General features: G+C 33.6%; 1 pseudogene; it reads right to left on the bottom strand.

The window, feature by feature from the left end:
* Positions 1-3,072: 3,072 nt before the first annotated feature.
* Positions 3,073-8,196, bottom strand: LOC107864392 (annotated as a pseudogene).
* Positions 8,197-8,763: the final 567 nt, after the last annotated feature.

The following is an 8,763-nucleotide window of genomic DNA, read 5'->3' as shown; positions in this document are numbered from 1 at the left end:
CATTTGGGTCCATAAGTAGCATTATTGGACTAGCTAAAGGCTGCTTACATTGGCCCAAGCCCATCTAGCTTAGCCCATGCTAATTTGCATACAGAATTTTGGGACATTCTCAAATATAGACACAAATTAGAGTGATTTTGTTAAAATAGCCTTAAATAAAAGGTTTTGTTAAAATAGTCTTAACTTGTTAAGTCATATTTTCTTAGACGAAATTATCCCTAATCAATAAAATAAATTACATAAATTATCTCCATAATGGATAACAACTCCATATTTATATCTTTCATCTTTTATATTTTTTCTCTTTTTAATTCTACTTTGATTTTTATTTTTAATTTTTTCAACCCTTACTTTTTTCCTTATTTTCCTCTCAACTTCTTATTTTTTTTCTTTTTACTTTTATATTTTTTCTTTCCTCTTTTTTTTGTTCTTTTTAATTTTTTTCAACCCTTACTTTTTGTCTTTTCACCTTTCAACGTCCGTTTTTATAAAACAAAAAAACTTTTTTTTATTTTTCTTTGATTTTTTTTCTCGACCTTTATTTTTATTTAATCTTTCTTTATTTTTTTCCCTATTCTCTCTCAACTTTTACATTTTCTTTAATTTTTATTTTTTTAATATTTTTCTTCCTTTTCCACAATTTTTATTATTTTTGTTCTTTTTTTCGATTTCTTCCATTCAAGTTACATCTCATGAGCAAGAGTTGACACTATCACATTATAAAGGCAAGACTTATGACTTTCGAACAATAAGCTACGTTTCATGGGCAAGAGTTGACACTACTACATAGGCAAGACTTATGACTTTTAAACAACAAGTTATGTTTCATGGGCAAGAGTTGACACTAGTATTTTGATTTATGAGATGTTTATAACTCTTACTTTAGAGGAAAGACTTAGCTTAGGGACTTTCAAACAACAAATTATACCCACGGGCAAGAGTTTACCACGTTATGTTTTCATTTATGAGATGCTCTCCAACTATTACCTTAGAGGCAAGACTTGACTCAAGGACTTTCAAACTATAAATTATGCCCCACAGACAAGAGTTGACTCATGGGCAAGACTTCAGAAAATTGTTGAAATTGAAAATTTTTGCCTAAGAGGCAACAATATATTCTTTAATTGCACTGATTAGATTATTAACAAATATGCAACTCTTGCCTCATGGGCAAGACTTAGTTTAGAAAATTATTGAAATTGAAAACTTTTGCCCAAGAGGCAAAGGTTTATTCTTTAATTGCACTGATTAGATTATTAACATATATGCAACTCTTGCCTCATGGGCAAGACTTAGATTAGAAAATTGTTGAAATTGAAAACTTTTGACCAAGAGGAAAAAGTTTATTCTTTAATTGCACTGATTAGATTATTAACATATATGTAACTCTTGCCTTATGGACAACACTTTAGAAAATTGTTGAAACTGAAAACTTTTGCCCAAGAGGCAACAGTTTATTCTTTAATTGCACTGATTAGATTATTAACATTATGCAACTCTTTCCTCGTAGGCAAGACTTAGTTTAGAAAATTGTTGAAATTGAAAACTTTTGTTCGAGAGGCAAAAGTTTATTCTTTAATTGCATTGATTAGATTATTAATATATATGCAACTCTTGCCTCATGGGCAAGACTTAGTTTAGAAAATTATTGTACAAATGCTATACTATTGAAGTTGGAAACTATTGCTCGTCGAGCAAAAATTTATTATTTAATTGCACTGATTAGATTATTAACATATATGCAACTCTTGCCTCATGGACAAGACTTAGTTTAGAAAAGTATTGCACTCAGATTATAAACATCAAATGTAAATTGTTACTAATATTCTTTTGCTCAACACAGGTTTCAATATGCATTTTTTGCTTATGGCTCTTCAATCATTGGATGGACCATCCGTAAATCGATAATAACAGTAGATGCAACATTTTTGAAGTCAAAATATCGTCGTGTCCTTATGATAGCAATGTCAAAGGACGAAAACAACGACATATTTTCTTTGACGTTTGGAATTGCAGACTCAGAAAATAATGAGGCTACTAAGATTTTCTAGTAACATAAAAATTTTAATTTCAATCAATATTTACTTTTTCCATGAAATCAAGAATGTGGGGTTATTCAAAATTCACTTAGTTGTTACTAACAAAATTAAAACTTCTTAACTATACAACCACCAATCTGACAAATTCCTAAACATAACTCCCAAAAATACAACAACTTTGTATTATGAGCTAAAACCTTAAACGTAAACAACAAAAAGAGATTCAAACACCCAATTCAAAAATAACACACACACACAAAAAAAAAAGATAAAATACATATAAATGATAAACTGAATTTAGTAGAAACTTACATCAATAATGATGTCAATTAAGTTTGAAGGAAAAAGTCCCGAAGAATTGGAAGCAACATCCACTGAGAAACACTATTTCTTCATCAGAAGCAACATACATTTGTTTCTGGTAATCGAGTTTGAAGATTTTGAGAAAAATCGGATGAAGAGAGAGTATTTGAGAAATGAGGGAAAAAGAGGAACGATGAGGATGAATATCTGAGTAAATTTTTGGAAAAAAAAAAGAGAAATAAAAAAAACTCTAAATAAATGTTAAAGGCAAATAAGTTAAAAAAAATAAAAAAAATGAAGAAATAGATAATAATTGAGAAAAAAGAAAAAGATAAAAAAAAATAAAGGTTGAGATAAATAAATTAAAACATGAAAATAAAGTTAAAAGAAAAAAATAAAAATTTAAAATAATAAAAAATAGAATAATAAATTTAAAGGAAAAAATAAAAAAGTGAAAAAAAGAGTAAAATAATAAAAGTAAAAGAAAAATTAAAAAGTAAAAATAATAAAAAATAAATTTGAGAGATAAATGAGTATGGAAAGTTTAAAAATATATTTGAGGTGTACAGAGGTAAAATGATACTTTTAGTATATTATAAAGTAAGGAAAAATATTCTTCAAAGACATTCTTATTTAGGATCAAATATCTCAAGTCACCCTTGTTTGGATCTATGGCATGCAATTTCCTGGAGAACATGCAATTTCCTGCAGAATTTGTCTAACACATGAAACCCTCCAAAAACGCTAGCTCCAAAATCTATTAAGACTTGAAAGAGTATAATTCTTCTCTAATAATAATATATAACAGGACTAATGCATAGTCAAAGTCTACAAATACTTATAGGATATAAAAAATGATACTAATACATATAGGTGGTCTGATATAGGTTCAACTAATTCCTAGTCTTCTAGTGCACATCTCTGTTACTTCTGGAAGGGATCTGTTGAAACATCGAAACCCAAAGGAACAAACACAACGTCGTCCCACTTTGATGTCGAAGTATCCTGCAAAAATATGTTCATTGAAAAATAAGCAAGATGTGAACATAAATAAGAGTGCAACATGTGACGTGTGGGTCACACTTCGCGAGTTCGAACCATGCTATAGACAAAAGTTCGGTATTTAAATGGAGAAGGGTAAAGGGGCGAGCTCATCACCCATCAAGTTTTGAACCATGTGCGAGCAGGCCCTCGAGGCTTTCTTGGTTATCAAAAATATAAGAGGTTAAAACGAGTTAAAGAGAATGACACACGTTCTGCAAAAAAATTGACATCAAGAATTTGATGCAATGTAATATGGAAATATCTGGTTCAGGATTCTTATCTTCATTCCTTGTATTATATCCTCCAGAAGCTACGACACCAACAATAAGTAAACAGTAAATACCAATAGACGTACCTGAATATCTCCTTTCAAAGCAGGATTCAATCGCCCTTGTTGTTGAGAAGCTCTTACTAGTGAATTCTCAAGATCCTCCTGTACAAGTAAAGAAAATTTCAAGAAGGGTGATGTAGCATTGTATCGCATTTGTGAATACCAACACCGGACAATTAGCTTACCTTCCTGAAGAAAACAGGCCGATATCTCTTTTTTGGCTTTTTAGAACTAAGCTCCTCGACTGTAAATAAATATCAATCAGATGGGTAAGATGTCCATTTTGAATTTATGAGGTCGAAAAGCACAAAGAGCCTTCATGTGACATGAAATTGGCAGCCCACAATTCACATTACCTTCGAATCTAATAATACAAGATCTGTTGTGAAGTTATCTGAATGTAATATTTAAGCTATTGCATGCTGCTTATTTCTTTATTTTTTGAAAAAATGTGGTGTCCGGAACAAGTTGCATGCACCTCAACAATTCCATTGGATCCTAACCAGTAAAGGTATCGGATTACTCTACCCACCGAAACTTAGATAGATGGGGAAGAAATCACATAACCTTTTTGCCTTAGCCAGCAGGATTAGAGACATGGTCTTCCATAGTCGTTATTCCAACTTCAGCGACCTATAGGTCACACTTTTGAGTGCATGTTGGCATTATTCCAAACTAAGCTAACACCGAAATAACTTTTACCTATTATGTGACACCAAGTTTTTTAATCGATAAGATTTAAGCAAACTGGGAAACAATGGAAAACCTCCATATGTCGATGGAAAATTCCCCCACCCTTCTACATGTAAGTCCTTATACGAAAGAAGAGAACATCGGGCATAAAACTTCAGTATTGGTCAGACTACTAATGATGGTTCCAAAGTTAAATTTGTATCATGCTATACAAGCGTTGAAGGAACACTTTTAACCGGGTAACATCATCCAAGAAGGTGAAAACAAGAGCAATGCAAAGTTGTTTCAAATGCATGGAACGGAAAATTTTCAGGTCGATTGGTTCTTTTGGGATGCAGATTATAGCTGAGAATGTATACCTGAAAAACTGGAACACCATAAAAGCTATCATCAGACATTCCAGCCCTTTCTATTTCCTAGTTAAAAAGGCAGTAGAATACGAATCAGCTTTAGGTTATAGAAGCAAGAAGTTATGGCGCACAAAATAATATTTAAACATATTAATTTAAATTTTCATGCACAAAACCTCTTCTGGAAATTCAGCTTTGGTGTGAAGCAAACGTTTCTACTACTTATTGTCCATGAAGTACATTTCATAACTTAGATGGCCAAAAACTTTGGAATGATTGTAAATACTATGCTCAGCAAGTAGAAAATTGGTAACACCTCATCCCGGAAAGTTATGATAGTCTTCTAAAATACATTGCTGGGACCCCCGATGTGAATAACCCTTTTTTATTAAGAACAAAAGAATCTGATTGACGTATAGACAACACTTCTTGAAGGTTGACAAGCAAAACAATACCAAATTCTTGTGATACCACTATGACAACATGAGTACTCTATCAACTTTCTTATATATTTAAGCACGCGCTCAGTCTACACAACAGAATTTCAAAACAAAATCTTAACATTGACTTCATCAATAAAAATTATAAAATTTTGCATGACTAGATAGTCACCTTCATTGCATTCTTTACTTGAGATGCTTCTGGTATCAACCTGAAAGCAACTCCATCAACTTTGAGCTGGAAAACCTGCATCATTGACCATCAATTATACTGACAAACAATTTTCTTTCGCAATCCAACTATCAGCCATGGAAAATTAGTTCTAAAAGACGATTACTAGCTCAGTGCTCGCCCTAATAGCTTTTGACTAAAACGCTTGTCAAGTTTACTTCGATACAAGTTTTAGTACAGTTAACATAACAGAAAAAATTCAACCAAAGGGTGTGGCCTAGTGGTCAATGAAGTGGGGGGAGGACTGTGAAGTCTAAAGTTCACGTCCCAGAGGAGGCAAAAGAACACTAGGTGACTCGTCTAAGTATTTGGGCAGAATTACCCGGTACCTGTGCTGGCGGATAGGAATTACCAAGTAGGTAATCTGTGCATAACAACCCCTCCATTCTTTACAACCCTCGCATTATTATTCATTACATTGACAAATTCTTGTTATTATCGCAGCACTAGTCCTTGAACTCAAAGACGAAATCAGGATTTGAACTCTATGGGTTCGAGTTCGGGATTCTACCACTATTCATTATATTTGCTAGGTTCAAAATCAATTCTATTGTATCTTATTTAGTGAACTTTTTTTTATATGTTTAATGCAAAACAGGATCCGAGCCAAAGCTACGGGTTTTGGATACTCATGCCTTAGACTCTACATCCATCCTAAATGTACAGGGGCGGATATTTATGTTAAAATATTCATTTGATATGCATAAATAGCCGATCCTAAACCCAGCAAGCAAAAAGAATTGTACAACAACAACATACCAAGTGTAGTCCCACAAAGTGGGGCCTGGGAAGGTTAGAATGTACGCAGCCCCAGAGGTAGAGAGGCTGCTTCTGATAGACCCTCAGCTCAAGGAGAAAAAGACAATCCAAAGCAGCCCCAAACAAGAAGTAACCGAAGTACAAGATACAACAGGTAATAACAAAAACAGTAACAACAGCAGCAGATTGTAAAAGAACAGAACTACAACAAAAAAGCACGATAATCCAGGTACAAGGAACAACAGATAGTAACAAAAATCGAAAGACAAGAAAGGGGCAATACTACAACTATTAATATAAATGGACAGAAAGATAACCTCATCCTAAATGGCTCCTCCTCAGCGTATACTAGCATCAGTACATCACCTATCACTATTTAATCAACCATAACACAACAAGCACATTCCAATTACACTAACAGAAATGAAGCTAACCTTGTTCAGAGCAACGGGAACAACAACAGATAGTAAGAGAAATCGAAAGACAAGAAACTACAAGTGCAATACTAAGATGACTAATATAAACGGACAGCAAGACAACACCCTCCTAAACTAAAACTTCTGGTTCCGCTCACCTATCACGATTAACCAAGCATAGCTAAAACACAACACAATAATAACATCCGAATTACACAATAATGAGAATGAAGAAGTTAACCTTCAAAATTGAGATTCACCTCAAGATAGATCTCAGCTCAAGTAAAACAATCCAAAGCAATCCCAAAGAAAAGTAACGGGAGTACAAGAAACAACAGATTTAACAAAACTGGAAACACCATCAGATAGTAACAGAACGGCACTACTAGAAAACAACACAATAATCGAGGTACACAGAACACAGACAAGAAACTACAAGGGCAATACCATGACCATTAATATGAACGGACAGCAAGACAACACCTTGCTTCCTAGTTCCTACTAACCTTCTATCCTAAACTATGTCCTCCGCACCCTCCTAAACTAAAAATCCTGGCTCTGCTTCTGCGGCTGCCTAACACTATCAATCAATCACAGCTAAAACATAACACATTAAGCACATTCCAATTACACAACAAAGTCAATAACCTAACCTTATTCATAGCAACAGGAAGTCAGGAACAACCCGAGAAATGAAACTACAGGAGCTATAGTACGACTACTAATATAAACAGACAGCAAGACCACGCCCTCCTAGACTAAAAATCCTAGCTCCACCTCTGCCTGTACTAACATCACCTATCACTATTTAATCAACCATAGCTAAAACATAACACAACAAGCACATCCGAATTACACAGTAACAGAATGAAGCTAACATTATTCAGAGCAATAGGAACAACAACAGATAGGGGCGATACTACGACTACTAATATAAACGGACAGCAAGACAATGCTTTCCTAAACTAAAAATCTTGGCTCCGCCTCTGCCTGCACTAACATCACCTATCAGCATAGCTGAAACATAATACAATAAGCACATCCGAATTACACAAAAATATCAACAAACGTAACCTTATTCAGAGCAACAGGAACAACCCGAGAGCCGTTTCGGATTGAAGGGTCCATAGATTCCATCCGTTTAAGAAGAGCTCCAGCATCAGCTTCACTAAAGCAAAACAACCCAAGACTTTTCCAGTCTTAACACCTGAAACCAACACGAATTCTTGAGAAGCATTACTAAGCGCATACACAGGTACTCCACCCAACCTTTCTTCAATGGTTTCAGTAGATAAAGGTTGTTTTTTTACATCAATTTTAGCCCATGGAGGTGAATTTTGTGAAGTGTTGAGGGGGTTGAGTTGGGGCATAGTGGTTTGAAGGAAATTAGTGAAGTGGGTTTGAAGATTCTTGAAAGTTTGTTGGAGATTTTGGTGTGGGGGTGTCAATGAAGATGATGATGTTGGTGATGTTTGTTTGGGTTTGAAGAAATTCATGATGTTTTTTTTCTTTGTTCTTTCTATGTTTGGGAGAAATTAGAAAAGAAATGGATGGAAGGGTTTTTGAGGTTTTAAAAGTGGCTAAAGATTTTGGGGTGGGGTGGAGTGAGGTGGGGTGGGGTGGGACGTGGGGTTTGGAGGTGGGTTGGGGGAAGAGCTTATTTGAATGTTCTATGAGTACCAAATTTAGATAGATTGTATATTGTATTTTGTGATTACGATATTTAGATTCTTCAAAAATGTAAAAGGTATATGTCAAATTCTTTAAAATTTATGTACTACTAAAAATATAACGTGAGTGACATCAAAAATAAAGAATGTGTGCGACATAGCCTATCGATATGATAATAATGCAAAATCGTATAGATTGTTATGTAAAGTGAAATTTTTTATTGTTACATAACAATAAATTTAATAATACAATATAATAGAATTAAAGTAACAATCAAAACAAACAATATATTAAAACTAATAACATAATATGCTTTAGACAAGTAATTTAAGTCGCGTATATGTGTAATAAGTTAGCTCGTTTCGGCAATCTTGGTGTGATCTATAACTAATTTGTCTAGGGATACTGCTCAAGCTTCGGTTTATGTAATTACATGATTTATATATATATATATATATATATATATATATATATATATATATATA

The sequence above is a fragment of the Capsicum annuum genome, chromosome 3 (assembly GCF_002878395.1).
Source record: "Capsicum annuum cultivar UCD-10X-F1 chromosome 3, UCD10Xv1.1, whole genome shotgun sequence".
In the NCBI taxonomy this organism is placed as follows: Eukaryota; Viridiplantae; Streptophyta; class Magnoliopsida; order Solanales; family Solanaceae; genus Capsicum; species Capsicum annuum.
This window is presented reverse-complemented; position numbering and strand designations above follow the sequence as displayed.